The sequence below is a fragment of the Mauremys reevesii genome, linkage group 12 (assembly GCF_016161935.1).
Source record: "Mauremys reevesii isolate NIE-2019 linkage group 12, ASM1616193v1, whole genome shotgun sequence".
NCBI classification, from domain to species: Eukaryota; Metazoa; Chordata; order Testudines; family Geoemydidae; genus Mauremys; species Mauremys reevesii.
In genome coordinates, this window is record NC_052634.1 from 20603235 (window position 1) to 20617629 (window position 14395).

Here is a 14395-nt window from a genome sequence, read left to right on the forward strand (position 1 = left end):
TCCAGGTGAGAGAGAGAGGGAGGTTTGGAGGAGGAAACCAAATACATCAAGAGGGGAGAATGCAAAAGGTCTGCAACACAGCAGGCTGAGACTTCTCTCCCCCCACACCCTTCCTGGCAAGAGGGGAAACTGAGGCACGGCATGATCTGATTCCCCTCTCCAAATTATTTTGCAAAGAAAGAGGACGGAGGCTCCTATCCAGACCAGTTCCCTCCCATCAACTCTGCTTTCCCTGCTGCAAGATCTCTGTAGGGGCTGAATATTTCCATTAAACTATGGCTCCTTCGTTTGCCCTGCAACAATAAATTAGACCAGCTTTCGGGGGGGGGGCTATTCCCCTCCCCCAAAGCTGTGGGGATATTAAGGTTTTTTTGAGGGGGGGCATGATAATATTCCAGATCAATCAAATGCCCAGCTCAGCTTTCTAGCCATCCAGCAGCTAGGGCAGGGAAGGAAGGTGCTCTTGGTGCAGAGTGGTTGCAAAACAGGGGTGAATTTAGCAGGGGGAGTCCGGTTGAAATCCCGCCTCATGCAGCCATACAGAATCGCTGGCAGTGCTGGGAGAGGCCAGGAGTGGAAACAGGTGGCCTGGGGGTGGGGGGACATTTGCCCTCAGTTCTGGGCTCTGGGATGGACTAGGCTGGGTGGTGGGTTCAGTCTAGTCTTCCAGCCTGTTGCTCTCACTGAGGTTTGTGGTTTTCATCTGGCTCCACCGAAAAGAGCAAACAAGCCCAGTAGAAAAGCGGGGTGAGAGAGGCGGGAAAGGGTGTGTAATGGGTTAAAGTGACCCATCAACGAAAGAGTAAAACCCGAGTTTGACTGGGTTTCCCCCCAGCCACCACTCCTGCAAACACTGGGCAAGGGGCAGCCCCATTCCCCACCGAGGCTATGGTGAGGGGCAGCAGAGGAGGAAGGAAGCCACATGTGATGGCAGTCCCCTCCCCTCCCCCCCAAGCACCCAGCACCCCATCTCCGGCCCCCAAACTCTGTCCCAGAGCCTGCACCCAGCCCTCCGCACTCCCTCCCAGAGCCTGCACCCCTCCACCCTTCCTGCACCCCACCCCGTGCCCCAGCCCAGAGCCTGCACCCAGCACCCAAACTCCGTCCCACTCAGCCTGGGCAAAGCTCTCCTCCATCTGGCTCCCAGTCCCTCTCCAAGGCTTGCAGGTGTCTGGAGGTGCTGCCTTCCACACCTTCCTCATTCACACCTCATTCATTCAACAGGGCAACTGATTACAAAGTGGGGGGAAGATCTTATTCTACTCCAAGCAAAAAGACATTTTTCTTTTACCTTAATTACACTACCTTTAGGGCCTGCTATAACATATTACCAAGGTTCAATACAAAGTCATATAAAAGTTATACAAAAATGCATAATGCAGAGATTTATCTACAACTGCATTGACTGACTGCTATGTGCAGTAATATAGAGACCCCTGGGTCTTTGAATGAGGCTTTATACTTGGGGGGAAGGGTGAGGGGGTAAGTGGTGAGTGGGCAAAGAGGCGAGCAGTGAGCCAGCAGGGGCTCTAGGGGCGGGCATGGGGGTTTCTGGCAGGGGAGGGAGAAGGTGAAAGGAGGCGAGTGGTGGGTGGGGACTGACTAGGAGGGATGCAGCAAGCCAGCGGGTGGCTAGGGGGTGAAGAGGGGTGTGATGGTGGACTGAGCAGGGAGGGGACAGGTCCTATTTTACTGCTGTGATCTGGTCACCCCATGTGTGCCGTGTCTTCCTGCCCCCGCCCCTGAACCTTGTTTCGATAGGGTGGAGCTGGGGAAGGAGGGTTTGTTTCCACGGGGCCGGGCGGCGCTGGGGGGGGGGAAGGATGGGGGCAATTTTATATTAATAAGGAAATATTTTATAAATGTTAATAAAATAGTGAAGAAAATCAGTTGTACAACTATCAAAACAAATTATTTTCCTAATATGAAAGTGCAAATCAGCTAATTAATATATGATGCAATGTCTGTAATAGATAATTTTGTTATTATTTATATAGTAATGGAAAGTAAATAATACATGGAAGAAATGAAAGGGTTTTTTTTTAAGTTTTTTTTGTTTTAGTCGTCCCTGCCGTGGCCCCATCGAAACTGTTCGAATTGGGCCCCGCACTTCCTAAAGCCGGCCCTGACAATGAGGCTAATCATCTAGTGGAACAAGCTCCGCAAGGGACGTGGTTAAATCCCCATCACTGCCCTGTGTAAATGAAGACCGCAGCTCTTGCTGCAAGACACCTGGAGTGTGTGTGTCCCTGTTCCCCTTCAGAACCTCTGGTACATGGTGCTTCCCTCCTTCCAGTTCAAGATCCCCATCATGTGGGTGCTCCCATCCAGGATCTCTGGGGTGTGTCTCTGTCCCCCACCCCATGAACTAGCTCCCGTGTGTGGTTTCCCCTGCCTGCCCCCATCCCGGATCTGTGGGTGTCTCTGTTCCCGTTTTCAAGATCCGTGTTGCTTGGGTGCGTCCCTCCCCCCAAGTCAGAATCCCCAGCGTGTGGGTGCTCCCATCCCCCACTCCAGGCTCTGCGGAGGGTGTCTGTATAAAAAGAGGCCGTGTCTCACTGTCTTGCCCAGGCTACGCTGCAGGGGCTATTCACAGGCACAGTCCCACTACTGATCAGCACAGGAGTTTTGACCTGCTCCGTGTCTGACCTGGGCCGGTTCACCCCTCCTTAGGCAACCTGGGGACCCCAAGCTTCCCCGGGATCACCATATTGATGCCACGCTTAGTGAAGACACCCGATCGGCACAGCCCCCTGAAGTCCAGAGCTCCTGAGCTCAAGCGATCCGCTGGCCTCAGCCTCCCCAGGAGCTGGGATCACAGGCACCAGCCACAGAGCCCAGCTTGTTTTGTGGCCTGGCAGCTCGAGCTTTAAACTCTGCTTGTGAGCTCTGTGCCTTGGCCAGACGGGGACAGTCTCATGTCGAGCTGCAGGCTCCTCTGTCCTCTCAGGTAAGATCCCGGATGTTTCGGTGCCCCCCATCCCCCGTCCAGGAGCTAGGAAAGCGCTGACGTCCCCAAGTAAAGTAAGAGCCAGAGCGCTGTGTGCAGGATCCTCTATTGGGCCCCTCACCGTGGTGTCTGTCAGGCGCAAGGAGAAACCAGGGAAATGTTTTCATGGTGTTTAAGGGCAGAAGGGGCCATTAGCTCAGCTAGTCTGACCCCCGAATAACACAGAATTACACCATGACACACATTGATCCCACAGACCTTAGACAGATCAAAGCGTTTCAGCCCTCAGGACGGAGGCTAAACTGGGTACCAGAGGCAGCGAACAAGGGGCCCCCAAGGCAATGGCAGGGAGCTGACGAGGTGAAATATGCCCAGATGATCCCAGCAGGCGACCCACCCCCATGCTGCAGAGGTGGGAGTTCCTGTTCCTCCTGCCCTTAAGAATCTCTGGTGGTAAGTGGGTCCCCCCAGTTCCCCAGATAAGAATCCTCCATGTGGTTTCCCTGGCTTCACCTCCAGATAAGAACATTGTGTGGAGGGGGTGGGAGGAAGGTTGTCTGGCAGATCTGTAAAGGGGGACTGTGTCTCCCTGTCTGGCCCAGGCTCCTGGGAGGAAGTGATCTCAGTGTGTCTGGCTGTCTCCATTCCTCCCACCCATAAGAATCCCTGCTGTGGGGGTGCACCCTAGACCATTAAAGATCTCTGGTGGGTGGGTGTCTCTCTCCCGCTAGTCAGGATCTCTGGGGCGTGCCTGTATAAAAAGAGACTTTGACTCACCCATGATGGCAGCCCAGCCTGGAACAGACCAGGGCCTTCTATGGAGGGTTTGCGTTCCTCCAAGGATGTGATCTCAGTGTGTGTGGGTGTCCTTGTCCCTGTCCCTTCAACCCTTAACAATCCCTGGTGTGTGGGTGCGCTGGGCCCCATTACAACCCCCTCTGTCTTACCCCCCATGAGGGATCCAGTGGATGTGGATGTTCTCCACGCTACTGGGGGTGTTTGGTGCCCCTGTCCCTGCTGGAGTGTGTGGGTGTCCCCCCGCCCGTTAAGGATCCGTGTTGTGTGGATGCCCCCGTTCTTCTCATTAAGAATGGTGCAACAGAGCATACGGGTGTGTCCCCCACCCCATGAACTAGCTCCCGTGTGTGGTTCCCGCTGCCCCAATCCAGGCTCTGTGGTGTGTGGGTATCACTGTTCCTCTTTTCAAGATCCGTGTTGCAGGGGGGGTGTCCCTCCCCCCAAGTCAGAATCCCCATCGTGTGGGTGCTCCCATCCCCCGCTCTGTGGGGGAAGGGGTGTCTGTCTAAAAAGAGGCCGTGTCTCACTGTCTTGCCCAGGCTACGCTGCAGGGGCTATTCACAGGCACGATCCCACTACAGATCAGCACAGGAGTTTTGACCTGCTCCGTTTCCAACCTGGGCAGGTTCACCCCTCCTTAGGCACACTGAGTTAGGAGGGTATGTTGTCCATGTGAGGGCTACGTTCAGGAGTAGAGTATAACGAGCGGATACGACGATGAGGATGAATTGACGGGCGTCTGGTGAGTTTTAACGTTCAGTGTTTTTGAATCTTTGCCACAATCTAGTTGAAGCAGGGTTAGTATGAAGTCTCCCCTGCCATCTGTTGGTGATGTGTTGTCAAGGCCTTTTGGGGTGATGTCATTTGCATGGTCACACCCACCCCGGATTGCATGATGGGAGAGCTTGTCCAAACGGTCATTTGGACAAGCTTCTGTGGGATCCCCAGTCTCTTTGTTATTGGGGCAGGAGTAATCCAGTGTATTTTCCCATTTATTTTGGATCAAGGACAGAGTAACTGTACCTGGCATTTGAGGCCTGAGAGCGTCACCCTCGCCTGAAAAGTACTCACCATTAAGGGGCATGGGTTCCTAACGGCAGCATGTGGCAGGAGGTAGAAATGGATGGTTGTTGGTCTCTTGCAGGTGCAAGACTCAGAAAACACTCCCAAAAATTTTTAACAATATGTTGTTATGAAGAAACCAAAGTGATAAAGAGACCTACTTTTTTTCAACTACTTTAAAAAAATCTTCTCAAATCAGCATCTTTAAAGTAAAACTTTTTCTGCTTTTTAACCAGACAATTCTCCCTAGAAGGAGAGGCACTGGTCCTGGAGACACTGCAATACCAAGTCAATGCATGGGGTGGACAGAGCAAGCTCCTATTCCATCCCCTTATTTCAAAAATCAATTTAATATACAGTTCTCAAATAAAGGACCTATCAGATACAACTTAGATAATTTTTCATCAAGGTTCCCAAGACACAGACCAGGTTTTCATCTCGAGGCCAAAAGACCAATAATATCAAGACACTTGATCACGGCCTTGGATAGGCCAAGAGACTACTCACCCCATCTGAGCTCAAAGAGCCGAGTTTCGGATGCTAGGCAGCTGCTCTTCCCCCACTGCTTTCTACTTCAGCACAAGGAGCTCCCAGACACGCACCAAACACCATTCACGACACTTGATAACTAGGTAACTCGAAGTGATGATCACTTCCCCGAAATGACTCCACTGGAAGAATTCAAAGCAAGAGCCCTTAACACACAATTCTGTTCAAAGACAGAGAAGTCTTTCAGCCTCCTTCCTCTTGCTGGTTTCCCTATATGCTCCTAATTTGCATAAACGCACCCACTGACCTGTGACTAACAATCTCTCACTGTTAACTCTTACGCAAAACAGGCCAAAGAAAGCCTATGCAAGTGCTATACCGCAGCCCCAATGCTCTTTTCTGCTCCTTCTCAAACGTACACACAAGTGTTTTGCTCCATACCAGTCCAGTTTCTTGTCTAACCACTGCACACACATGGTATAACCCTACCCTGAGCTGATTCCCGACTTTTGCGCTCAATCCAGGAAAACGAGTATTGAGAGAGAAGCTGTGCAGGGAAGTCTTCCTCAACTTGCACTGCACTCCCCAAGGGCCTTTCGGGGTCTTCTGTGGACTTCAGGTTCCATTTGATTGCCAAGGTTTATGGTCTTATTAATTAGCCATCTCCTAATGCAAGGATGCTACATGTCAGACTAAAGATCGATTTTCCAAAAGAGCTGAGAAACAGAACTAAAGCTGAGCCTGAGGTGTTACATTTACATGAGCATCCAGAATCTGACTGTGCCCTGGCAAGTTCAATGCTTCTGAAAGAAATCAGACAATAAGGAGCCCGTCAGGTCCCCCTGCTAGCACCCAGATCTAGTCAATCTGCTGGGAAATAAGGAAAAGGCCATGAATAAAGAAGTCAGGAAATAACAAGCAAATGAAGAACGGATTTCTCTCCAATTTACCATCTTCTCAGCTACCAATCAAAGTTAAAGACCTAAAGTCAACCTATCGGCATAAGTACAGGTGGTTGAATGGAAGTTAAAAGGAGCTGCTGTGGCAAGTGTTAGGAGCCTGCAAGCAGCATGCAGATTGTTTAAAAATGCTGCAATTAGAGGCTGCGACAAAGTTCCTCCTCTACCTTGGTGGGTCCTGCGCTTATTGGCAGATTTTCTCACCTCAGTGATCTTCCCCTCTGGTGGAACCCACAGTCTGGGTCAACTCCTCCTGTATCTGATCAGGAGTTGGGAGGTTTGGGGGGAACCCGGGCCTGCCCTCTACTCCGGGGTTCCAGCCAAGGGCCCTGTGGATTGCAGCTGTCTATAGTGCCTCCTGTAACAGCTGCATGACAGCTACAACTCCCTGGGCTACTTCCCCATGGCCTCCTCCAAACACCTTCTTTATCCTCACCACAGGACCTTCCTCCTGGTGTCTGATAATACTTGTACTCCTTAGTCCTCCAGCAGCTACACCCTCACCCTGTCACTGTCAGCTCCTTGCACCTCTTGCTCCCAGCTCCTCACATGCACACCACAAACTGGAATGAGCTCCTTTTTATCCTGATTAGCTCTGCCTTGATTGGCTGCAGGTGTTGTAATCAGCCTGTCAGGGGTGCTGAAAGCCTGTGAACTGTACCCAGGTGTGTTCTCAAGCAGTGTGAAAACGTGCAATTCCCGCTCACACTGCACAGGGGCAGCACAGCTCAGGGGTTCTCTGGAATCACACAATAATGCTGGCTTTGTTCCCACAGCACCTGGAGCTTTTCACAGTGAGACATGGGGGTGCTGCAGCCCCTGCCACAGCCCTTGGTCCCGCACCTCTGCTTCTCTGCAGGGAACTTGTTATGCCATGAGGGGGTGCAGGGAGACTGTGCAGGAGACCCAGGCCCACACCCCGAGCACTGCAGCTCCAGCGCTGTGTTCAGGATTCATTTCTGCTCTCTGATAAAACTGCCCCAGGCTCCTCTGTCCAACTAATATTCATCCAGGCTCCCCGGCGCTGTTAGTATCTGTCCAGAGCTCTCGCCAGCCCTGCCCCAGGAGAGCTGGGCGCTCGCCCTGTTCTCGGAGAGCCAGGCAGGCCCTGAGCACTAGACGGTGACCCTAGGCCAGTGGTGCCAGAACAATCTGTATAGTGGGGGGGGGGCTGAGCCACCCAACCAACTGTAACCCCTGGGTGTGATGGAAACCACGTCAAGCCAGGGGCTGCTGCAGCCCCCCCAGTTCCAGCCCCTCTGCCCAGGCAGCTCCCCCAGCCTGATACACACACACAGCCCCTGCACCCAGCCCACCCCAGGGCTCCTCAGCCCAGAGGGGAGCCCCCCGGCTGAGTGGGGAATCAGAACCCCCCGAAATTACCCTGGGACCAGCATGATCTGCCTGCGCCCTGCCCTGCTCCGCATGTATTCGGAGTGAGTCAGTTTCCCTGTCCCAACATGTGTCCTGTTCTGTGTCTCTTCTCCTCCCCAGCTCCTTCCAAACCAGCCCATTTCCCTGCACCCCGGGCTGGGTCTCTGCCAACCCCCCTTCTCCCCTCCTGCCCCCAATATCTCCCTGCCCTTACAGGTCTATAGGGCTGGATCCCTCCCTCCCCCCTTCTCCCCTCATTTCCTCCCTCTTGGGGGGTCTATGGAGATGGACCTTTCCTCTGCCATCCCCTCTCCTACCCCCCCATATCCCGCTGCCTCTAGGGGTCTATGGGGCTGGGTCTCTCCTCCCTCCATCCCCTTCCCTGCCCCCAATATCCCTCTGGGGCTCTGTGGGGCTGGGGCTCTCTCCCTGCCCCTGTGCTCCCCCCTGCACACGATGTCCTGGGAATGACTCAGTTTCCCTGGACCAACATTTCACATACCCCACCCCCACCCCACATGTCTCCCTCCACCCCACCCCATTTCTCCTGCACCCCAGGCTGGGTCTCTGCCAACCCCCCTTCTCCCCTCCTGACCCCAATATCTCCCTGCCAGTATGGGTCTATGGGGGTGGGTCTCTCCCTCCCCCCATCCCCTCATCCCTTCCCCCAATATCTCCCTGCCCCAGTCTGTCTATGGGGCTGGGTCTCTCCCTGAAGCCCCGCCCCCAGCGCGGGGCTCACAGACAATCCCCGCCCGGCGGCTGTGACGTGCGCTGGGGCTGTGACGTGCGCTGATGTGTTCACTCTCTGCAGGCGACTCATTCACTGGAGACCAAAACGACAGAAGGTGTCACGTGTCCATGGGCGGGGCTATGCAGATGAGCAGTGTCTGGCGGCAGGACGGAGAGCAGCGAGAGGAACCGAAGGAGCCCGGCGGAGAGAATTCTCTGCGTGTGGACAGAATCCGGTGTGGGGAGTTCGTGCTGTGGGTGCCTGCGCCGGAGTCACTTCGGGGCAGTGATTGCTACTGAGCTGCATAGTGACCAAAGGCGTGTGAATGGGGTGTGGTGCCTGGCGGGGAGCAGCTCATGGTGAAAAGAAAACAGCAGATCCTGTCCTAGCAGTGGTTTGTGGGGATGTGGGGTTTTTTTTTGCAACCATGAGTGAGATTGTTGTGGGTGCAACTAGACCCCTCCGTTCTCTGGTGGGGCGGAGCTTCTACTGTCTGCCTGGGGGAGGGGGAGTTCGAGGTCAATGATGTCACAGCCCATGGTAGACGGGAGGTTGAATCATGTTTGTGAAGTGGGAGAGCAACTTCTCCCGCTCCCACTCACTCTCCCCTAGGGGGCTGGGCTGGGATCTCTAGGGAGGGGAGCACAGGTAAAAACAGTCTCCCCTATGGAACCCAGGAGTCCTGGCTCCCAGTCCCCCTGCTCTAGACCCCCTCCACTTCCATAGCCAGGGGTAGAACCCAGGGGTCCTGGTGCCCAGCCCCCTCCCTGCTCTGATCACTAGACCCCACTCCCCTCCCAGGATGGTGCAGGGGTCACTGGGTCTGTGTCTCAGCTCTGCTAAGGGCCGTGACTGATTTTCCCAAAGTGCTTCCTTCTGAATCCAGCACATCTGCCCCCCCCTGCCCGGTCACTGTCCACCCCTGTGTGGGGGCACCAGCACTGTGCCGGGTCGTGATGGGAAATTGTCCAAGCTGGCCCAGGAGAGACGTGTGTGTCCCTGCTGCCTCTTGCTGGTGGGGCTGAGCCCCGCTCTGTGTGTGTGTGTGTGGTGGCTTTGCAGGATTTTGTATCCTGCAGCAAGTGACACACACACACATTGACGCACAAAGGGACTCACACAATGCCAAGAACACTCACACACAACACACCCAGAGGGGCATGCTAGCCCAACCCCCAAAGAGAGAAACAATCACATCTCCAGCCATACTCACAATCACACAGACACACACACCAGAATATTCACAGTTGTGCTCAGAGACACAACCGCACACAGTTCACTCCCACTACTCCCAACACAAGGCCTCCTGCCCCACACAGCGTGTGCTGAGGCCTGTGGAACTCACTGCCACTGGACAGCTACCAATGAGAATGGACCTTTCCAGGAGACCAATAGACATGGCCATGGCGACAGAGGGGGCTGGGCTCCCAGGGTCTGACCCGGGCTGAGACTGGTTCTGACCTAGAGGGGTCTATCCAGCCAGGGGCAGCGTGACCGACACACAAACCCACCAGAAGCGCCTTTCTTAGCCGGTCTCCCAGGCCATCCCCCACCCTGCCCCGGGTTGGGTAACAAAGGGGCAGTACGGGACTCTGGGCCATGTTGCAACCCGGCCCCAGCCCCTCGCTCCCACAAGCTGGCGAGTTGGGTAACTGCCGAGGGATTGCACAAGAGAGAGTCAGAGCCAGGGAGAGAACCCAGGAGTCCTGGCTCCCCCCCGACACACACTCTAACCACTGGACCCCACTCCCCTCCCAGGGCTGGAGATAGAACCCAGGAATTCTGACCACCAACCCCTCGCTCTGACCACTAGACCCCGCACTCCCCTTTTAGATTTTAGTCTCGCTGCCTCTTCTATCCAACCACCCCACCTGTCCATCCCTTTGCTGCAGGTTTCTGGGGTGTCACCCCTGCTCTGTACTCCCACAGTGCAGCCCAAGGCTTTTCCTCCCCCCAACCACACATCCTCTCCCCCCTCGTGCTGGATCATCTGCTTGGCCCCCTGCCCCCTCTCGGGGTGAGCTGTGCAGCGTGGCTGGGGATTGTGCAATGGCCCAGCACCAGGCAACGCAGAACGGACACCACAGGCCCTGCCCCACCTCACCTGAGCTGCTCTCCAGGTGCATCGGAGCCCAGCGCCCCACACCTGGGCCCTTCTGCCCCACAGGGGGTGAGCTGCAGCCCCCACCACACTCCGCAGAGGGGAGAAGGGTCAGGCCAGCCAGCCCTTGTAAGGGGGGAAATCACCACCAGGGTCAATGGTATGGGGGCTGTGACATACAGAGAAACGGTTGTTGCACCAGCAGAGGGCAGCAGAGCATGCACGCACACACACAATTGCAAACATACACAAACACATGCATGAATCCAGCCACACACACACACACACACACACACACACACACACACACACAATTGCTAATATACACAAACATCCGCACAAATGCAGCCAACATCAACACAACTGCTAACAGATGCAAACACATGCACAAATCCAGCCACATGAACACACACACTTGCATAGCCACAAACACCCCCTCCGCACACACAAAACCCTTGCCCAAAACCACATGCAGAAATCAATCAATCAATACACACACACACACACACACACACACACACACACACACACACACACAGAGTCCTGCTCCAGCCAAGCGCCCCGGCTCTGGCCGAGCACCTACGGCCCCGGCCCCGGCCCTATCTGAGTGGCTCTGGCCCTGCCATGCCTCCCTGGAGCCGTCCTCGCTTCCCCGCCCCAGCTAACCTTGCCAAGCTGCTTCTTGTTTCTGAGCCCCCCGAGTCCCAGGCTTCCCGCGCGAACATCTGATTTGCGGGAAGCAGGGGAGGGGGAGGAGAAGGGAGGGGCAGAGCCTTCAGGGGAGGAGCCCAGGAAGCAGAGGTGAGCTGGGGCCGGGGGCGGAGCGGCCCTTTTAGAACCATTTCTCCTGGGACAACCGGTTCTAAAATGGCTTCTAAATTTAACAACCGGTTCCTGCGAACCGGGGAGAACCAGCTCCAGCTCAGCACTGCGCTAACCCATTGCACCACTGGAGCCCAGCTCAGGAATTGTCTCTTTGTTTCATGGATGGATTAGAGGGGTGGGTGAGGGGGTTGTATTAGCTAAAACAAATCCATATTAAAGGCTGCAGGATGGCAGCAGCAGAGGTGGGGAGCTTCCTTCCATGTGATAGAGCTGGTTCCCCCTTCCGTTGCTGAGGGGAGGGTTGGTGCTTTGAGCCCACCTGGTGCTGGAACGTCCCATGGGTGAGATTAACGGGACTCTTGGGAAGAGAAGGGAGGGGAAGTCTTTTCTATCCCTGCCTAGCTCCATTGGCCTCCTGTGGCCCTTTTGGCTCTCTGCTCCCCTGTTGGGGAGATGCCGAGACAAGCCCCCATCTGGGTGACTCACTGAGAGGCTGTGTCCCATGGCGTGTGTGGGGGAGAGGGGGAGGGTTGGATTGGGCTCAAGGGGAGAAGGTGTTGTGTGTGGGGGAGGGGGATATAAATAATGGAAAACACAGGGGCAGTGACAGTGAAGCCCCATGTCTGAGTGTTATGACCCTGTGTGGTGCTGCCGTTCACCTTCCCCTCCTATGGTCTCAGCTTTCATTGAATCCAGCATTTTTTCACCTGTCCTCACCACAGAGGTGTCCCACATGCCTCAGCTACCGAGTGTCCCTCTTAGAGACGCCGAGGACTGGAACTGATTTCAGCTGCTGGACAGCTCTGCTAGGTCTTTATTCATTTGCACAGGAAAATGCTGAATGTTTAAATTCATTTCAAGCCCCCTGCCCCCATTCAGCGAACTCCTGAACATACTGGAGATGAGTCTGGAAATCGATTTTCATTCAAAAAAGATTTTTAAGGGAATCACTTGGATTGGAACTAAGAACCCATTACCCTGCAGGGAAACAGTCACCCACTGACCTACCCTCACAAAAGAGAGTGTCAGGTATAGCCCAGAGCAGGAACAGTTTTTAACCTGGGGGTTAGTAAACTTTATCTCTGTACAAACACCACAGCTTACAAACTCCCCACCCCCGCTCTGTGTCACCGGAGCACAACAACAACTCTCCTTGGGGCACACACAGCTCCCCAGCTCCCTGCCCGTCAGTCTCTCCAGCATTGCTCCAATCCCTTAAAGCAGAGTCTCAACCTCAATTTACCTTAGGGCCAGTGCCAGTCCTCCAGTCCTCCCAGTGGGCCAATAATGTCATTCATACTGCCCAGAACCCGCCCCCCAAAACTCTGCCCCTCACCTGCCTAAGGCTCTGGGAGGGAGTTTGGGTGGGGGGAGGAGGTCTAGGGTGCAGGCCCTGGGCTGGGGCTGGGGATTGGGGTGCAGGCTCTGGGAGAGAGTTTGGGGGCTGGGGGTATGGAGGAGGGAGGGAGGGGGTGCAGGCTCTGGGAGAGAGGTTGGGGGTGGGAGGGAGTATGTGAGGAGGGGGTGGGGGTGCAGGCTCAGGAAGGGGGTCAGGAGTGTGGCGCTTACCTGGGTCTCCAAAGCAGGGTGGGCTGGGGGTCCTCCACATGCTGCTGTCCCCAGGCATCACCCCCACAGCGTCCCATTGGCCACAGGGGTGATCAGGCAGAGGCAGTGCGCGGAGGCACAGACCCACCCCGCCCTGCCATGGGGAGGGGCCGGCAGCCACTGGAGCGAGCAGGCAGACACTGCTCAGCTCCGTTGCACTGATGGGGCCCCTGGGGGGGAGTGCCTGGGGGCAGCAGGTGGGGCCAAGGGAGTGACCCGGTCCCAAAACTGCTGGAGCCCCACGGGCGAGACCTGGTAACCAGGACTGCCAGCCAGGCAAACACCTTTAAGAGGAGGCGTCCCTCTCCCTGTCAAAAACTGATCTTCCTCCTTCAGTTCAGTGACAGCCTGAATTGTTCCTTATCCCGGCAGAGCCAGAGGACTGAAAGCAGTAACATCAAACCCCTGTGTAGCTCGCAGGAATGGACATAAACACTCCCTGGTATCTGAGGAGATGTTCAGCTTTGCCCTTGGTCAACTACAAGGCTAAAGGGAAAGGAGGTGGCGCCAGGTATAAAGAGTGAAACATGACACATCATAGTTATGCCCATGGTGGCTGCAAAATCCTTTGATGTACTTCTTCTTATCAGCAGTGTATTATTTTCTCTGGAGTCTAGACCTTGACTATACCTTGGCCAAGAAATTTGTACCCTGATAAAATAATCGACAGCCCCTGGTGAAGGCAATGGACTTGACACCCACTGGGGTGTCCCAACACAGGTACAAGTACTAACAACAATGGCTGCCATAGATTTTAAATGGGGCAATAAATTGAAATAAACCCCTGTTAAATCATTTCTCAGCCCGAGTCCTTCACCCACATTCCCTAGAGCATTGGGCCACCATGTGGATGTTTCATTTCCGACCTCAGTTTCACACAGAGACAAAATTTCCTTTGCACAGATCCATGAAAAGCAAAATCTTCCTGTGTCTCTGGTCTGAGCCAGGGCATTCGATTCCAGTGAACCCTTCTCTCCTGCAATGGCGACGGTCAGACAAAGGGGACGTGGCACCTGCATCCTTGCCAGGGAGATATTGGCTCGGCTCTTTCTTTCTGCTGCTGTTGTTAGTCCATGAAACACCAAGGGTGGAATGCAGGGCTGAGTTCACGCAGCAGCCCTCATTGCCCCAGAGAAATCCTGCCCCCTGCTATTGGAACGATGTGCTGGAGATTTGACTAGGAAAGGGACTGTCTGAATTGTCAGAGTGGGGAATGAACAACAATCTACAGCAATGTCGTTCAGACAAACACACTCTAATCATGCTCCAGCCGGAAGGGAAATGGGCAGGAATTGTCGCTGTTCAGCCAAGGACACACTTACACTAATGCAGCCATGAGTGTGCTGGGGAAGCTGGTCTGAGCAAACAATTTGAAGTGACAATTCAGTGAGAACAGAATCATCATGCAGTAAAATGGGCTTATATGTCAAGTAGTTGTGGCCAAGTGGTTAAGGCGCTGGGCTAGAAATCCATTGGGGTCTCCCTGCGCAGGTTCA

General features: G+C 54.6%; 1 pseudogene; it reads right to left on the reverse strand.

The window, feature by feature from the left end:
* Window positions 1–5061: 5061 nt before the first annotated feature.
* Window positions 5062–5313, reverse strand: LOC120376484 (annotated as a pseudogene).
* Between the last annotated feature and the right edge of the window lie 9082 nt (window positions 5314–14395).